General features: G+C 32.2%; 1 long non-coding RNA gene across 1 annotated transcript; it reads left to right on the plus strand.

Moving 5' to 3' along the window:
- Nucleotides 1-2,072: 2,072 nt before the first annotated feature.
- On the plus strand, nt 2,073-2,967 carry LOC106305279. The gene is made up of 3 exons (XR_001262951.1): nt 2,073-2,209; nt 2,323-2,416; nt 2,652-2,967. It is a non-coding gene; the product is annotated as an uncharacterized LOC106305279 (long non-coding RNA).
- The last annotated feature ends 2,623 nt before the right edge of the window (nt 2,968-5,590 follow it).

Here is a 5,590-nt window from a genome sequence, read left to right on the forward strand (position 1 = left end):
TATACTTTTAATATGTATATTTATTAAATGAGGTTTCTACTCATATGATTTTATGATTATTTACATTGTAACAAAATTCTACACCAACGATTTTTTTAATGTGGAATGTTTAGTGGTTTCAATAATTTATAATCATTTAAAAAAAAAATGAAGATTTCAAAATTAAAATATTAATGTTTCAATATATGTTCAACGCAGATATAAAAATATAAATATGTACTTTCATATGATGTATAGTTTAATTTAAACCATATGAAATATATATATATTAACATATACACCTATTAAAATAAAATTATTTATTCATACGATTTTATAATCATTGTATCTTATTATAAAAAAAAACTTAAACTTTGATCACAAAAGTTTATGTAAGACTTTTAACAGTTTTAGTAATTTATATTTGTTTTGAAAAATTCAAAACACAACATATTCAAAAAAATCTAAATTTTTATTATATGATTAATGTAATTGTGTAATTTATTTTGATAATAAATAATTAAACAAAAATGATAGAAAGTATACAGATTGTTAGCAAATTTTTATTATTTAAAATCATTAATTGTCATATATATCTTAATTACATTAGGTAATTCCGTAGGTTTTATTTAAGGAAAGAATATATACTAATTTCAATTTGATAAATGAATGGTACATAATGGACATACTATATAAGATAACATTTCCTATCAATTTAATTTTGGAGTAACAAAATTCTCAATTGATTCTCAAGCCGCCACGTAAGCAAAATTGGCATTCCAATTACGTGACAACTCATGAGAGTACTTTTTTAATTAGTACAAACTACATGTTATAACTTTTTAAATGTTTCTCTATTAATATATAGGAGATTCGATGAAATGAAACACATTAACATGAATTGTTTACTTCCAGTTTATTTGTAGTTGTCTTGGATTGTTTCCTTATCTCAAATGGTTCATTTATATAACAAAAATATTCATTTTTACTTCTTTTTAATTTATCCCGCTCAAATTATTTATATGTAGTAACAAACTGAAAATTAGGTAATATAAAATTACCGAAACAAATTATTATATAAGCATATATATGAACCATATATGCTTAAGATAACTAAAAAACAAGAGAATAATTAATGTTGTATGGCAACTTTACTAACAAATAAATCAACATATTTACATATCCTTGCTAAACATTGATCTTTTTGTGAAAGTTGTGCTTTTTGTCTGCTTTTTCATACACATTTTTGCTTGCACGTTACATCACAAAACATATTGTTTTTGTCAGAATAAATAAAAAGGCAATCCACATCCCACATCGGATATTAGACAGAATAAAGTCTAATATATATAATTGGTCCAATTCCACTTAGTATAAGGCATTTTGGAAGTAACGACCCAAAAATAAATTCGTGAGGGCTTAGGCCCAAAGCGGACAATATCATATTAAGCGAGAGATTGGACATCTGGTGATGGACATCTGGTGATGGACATCTGCTCTAGTTGAGCGGCTGGCCTCCAGCACGGGCATCCGGTCTGGCTCTAGTAGAGCATATGGCCCAGGAGTGCATCTGGTCCGTTACAATAGATTGGTATTAGAGCCAAGGTTCTGTGGTCCTTGGTTTGAGGGGAGGATTGTCAGAATAAATAAAAAGGCAATTCAAGTCTCACATCAGATATTAGACAGAAAAAAGTCTAATATATATAGCTGGTCCAATTCCACTTAGTATGAGGCCTTTTGGGAGTAACGACCCAAAAACAAATCTGTGAGGGCTTAGGCCCAAAACGGACAATATCATATTAAGCGAGGGATTGGATATCTGGTGATGGACATCTGCTCTAGTTGAGCGTCTGGCCTCCAGCACGGGCATCCGGTCTGGCTCTAGTAGAGCATTTGACCCAGGAGTGCATCTGGTCCGTTACAACAGTTTTCGTAGCGCTTACAAATTCTGTGGTCCTTGGTTTGAGGGGAGGATTGTCAGAATAAATAAAAAGGCAATTCAAGTCTCACATATATATATATATTTATATATATATATATATATATATATATATATAATGTTTTCATAGCAAATTTTAAAGAGTAGACAAGCTGATGCCAGTCCTCCAAGTATACCACACCACCATGCATAATGTGATCCAGACATAAGTCATATATTCTCTATATATTTTGGTTTTAGAACTGTAAGGGAAAGAAACTCTCTTTCAACAAGATACATGTGACCTAAATGGTAAGTCATATATTCTCTCTATATATCCACACACACACACACACACAAGAATATTGCATAAAACAAGGAAACTACTCTAAACTTGTCTTTCGTGTCCAAACTTTATTATTTAGAAAAAGTGGTACGCAAGCGCATGCATGATGATCCTACAAAGAACTTTCGTCGAACAAGAATCCCATAAGTTTTCCTTTGAACATTCCTTATATCGTAATGGACCCTCATTGCTGATAATAAAACTTATAATACTTTCTAAGATATTTTCAAATGATGTTTATTTTCTTTTCTATGCTATAGACTTCTGATATTAAAATAAGGGATTGTTAAGTTGAAGAATCATATATGTAAAAGTATTGTATGAAAATATCTTTAGCCAGGTAAAATGGTTCAGCAATACTTCCAAACAGCTAAAAATGGGTAAATGTTTTTTATTACATGCATACAGGTATGAAGAAAAAATCCACCAAAGAATATATTTTGAAAAGGTCACCAATTCCACCAATAACACGCACAATTATCTCAGATAATGTAACTTTGCTTCATTTCCCTCCTAAATTAGTGGTTGATTGCACGAATTCCACTACAACTGCGCGCGCTGCCCATTTACGTCTCTGGTGACGTGTATGTATAAAAAAACTGTATCAATTAATGTTAGAATATTTATCTATATAGCATATGATAATGTTTAATCACATGCCCACTACATATCCTCATTGTGTTTTTCACCGTCTACATATCATTATAAGACACTTGTCTCTTGACTTTGTCCCCCCGTTTTAATTCCGGTGTGCAATACTATGCACTTATTGGGGATCTTTCTATATGTACATGTTTGTCTGTATTTATATGATTTCCTTATAATAAAAATTGATAAAATTATATTCTCTCCGTTTCATAAAGCTACATGTTTTAGAAAAAAAAAAATTCAAAAAAACATATTTTTGTGTATTTTCAGTGCATATTTTATGAACTAATAATGATTAATTGCGTCAAAAAAAATAATGATTAATTGAAAATTTCAAAAAAAATAATTGCATTTATTGAATCTTATTGGGTTAGAATTATGGAAAAAGATAATCACAGAAAATTATGTTTTTATTACATGTTTTATTAATATGTTTGAAAAGTTTAAAAATACGTATCTTATTGAAAGAGAGAGAGAGAGTATGTTTTAACATGTTGGTTTTGTTGGCCTATATTATGAAATGATTGATTGGATAATAAATGTTTCTTGTGATGTGTAGCTTCAACATTGCTCCAAGCGACACTGAAAGCTTTGAAAAGCGCAGTTGCATGAAATACAAAATATCTCCGAACCGGATGTGAAGGTATACCCTCATGATTCATCCTTGGCAGGTTTGAAACCGGTATGAGTTTCTATATCAATTTTTTTTGTAGTAACCTTGTTAAGCGTATTATTGGATTTTTAACTCAAAAACAATTGATAATGAATGAATTAATAACTCGATTATGTATTAGTATTGGCCTATTTAAAATTGTGATATTTTTTAAACATATCCTTTCAAAATGGGATTTTATTGATGCATTTCGAATTCAAACCAATTTTAAAATTAATAATAAATCACTTTGAAACATTCTATTTGGATTAATAAATGAGAATGTGATTTTTTTTAAAAGGGCATTCAATTTAAAACACAAAGTTTATAGGATCATTTCCTGAGAGTGTTATATTCTCATTCATGATAATTCTGATGGAACATCGTCCATAACTTGTGGAGAAGTGTGAGCAGATGATGAACCTGCTAAATGAACCTGCTAGTGTAGATAATAGAGTAAACTTTGCATCCGGAGATGATTGAACGAAAATAGTAGAGCTTTCCTTGTGAGAAATAGCTACTTGAAGAGACAAAGAATCTGTAGTAGTTGAATTAATGTTCGTTGAAGACGCTCTTGGCTTCCCGAATTGGAAGGGAATATGTTGAGGTATAAGAACAGTTTTGTGAGGACCGAACTCCTTTCCCGAATTCGGATCTGCTGCTTGATAAGGCAGCTCACTCGTGATGTCATTAGCCTTGATACTCTCTCTTGGCACCTTAGAAGTGACACAATTCTGTTAGAGGCTAGAAGCATTATTATCCAACAAAGAGTCTATAACAACCACTGGAATATCCATATCCTTGTGTTCTAATATTTTTTTCATTTGTGAGAGGAATCTTGTCTTCCTTATGTAGACACATCTTTGCTTTGTGACCTAAACTCTCAAATTTTTCACAAGTTGATGGAATCCAAGAGTAGACCACATCAACTAAAAATATATTACCAAGCTTTTCATCCAATGCAATCTGTTTGGAGAAGTTTTTTGTCTAGCAGTATTTTCACCAAGATCTGAGTCTCTCCAATGTTGAAAGGATCCAGCCTTGGCTTATGTGTAAGCATGGGCTCACCTAGACCTGAAGAAATGTGAGAGATTCCAAGTCTAGAGTAGCAGCTGGTTGGGATATTTTGTAGGGTCACCCAAGTTGGTACAGTGGAGATTCCAGAGATTTTTAGAGAGCCTGCCGGATTCCAAAGAGCCACAAACATTAAGCAATCATATACATGCCAAACACATCTCTTAATAATCCACCGTCTTGTCTGTTTGTGTGAAACACGAAAAAATAGTAGAATTCACCTAATTTTTGACTGAATATTTTGCAACTTTTGCCCCAAAGACGATTAACCACATCATGCGTAAGACCACCACTAGGAACAGAACAGCAGTGAAATTACCCAATTACACACTCTCCCACATTTTTAGGACCAAGTTGAAGTACCTTAGTAGGGATGATGATCTCCGAAGTACCATCAAGTATGAAAGTTGGTCTAGAAGCACAATACAAATTCCTTGAATTCGGGTTTATCCTTTCAGCCCATCACTACAAGAAAACATAAGTTTAACGACGGCGGTATTCCTCGTGATTTCGTCGTAAAAGAGGGTTTACGAGGAATTAGCCAGGAAACACGTTTCGACGTTACTCGTTCTTCGTAACACATATTTCCTCGCCAATTCGCCGTAACTTAGCGAAGAAAACGTTTTGTCGTAAAGACGAAGTACCATATTTCGTCGTAAAGACAACGTAAATATTCCACGTACGAATGTCGCTATATTTCCTCATAAATACCTCGAAAGTAGTTCCTCGTAAACTACACGTATTTATCTCGAAAATATTTCCTCGTAAAGTAAGCGTAAATACCTCGAAAATTAAAGACAATGTAAATATTCCACGTAAGAATGTCGCTATATTTCCTCGTAAATACCTCGAAAGTAGTTCCTCGTAAACTACACGTATTTATCTCGAAAGTATTTCCTCGTAAAGTAAACGTAAATATCTCGAAAATAATACCTCGTAAAGTACTCGTTCAATCTTCCTCGTCATTTCCTCA

The sequence above is a fragment of the Brassica oleracea genome, chromosome C7, assembly GCF_000695525.1.
Source record: "Brassica oleracea var. oleracea cultivar TO1000 chromosome C7, BOL, whole genome shotgun sequence".
Classification (NCBI taxonomy): domain Eukaryota; kingdom Viridiplantae; phylum Streptophyta; class Magnoliopsida; order Brassicales; family Brassicaceae; genus Brassica; species Brassica oleracea.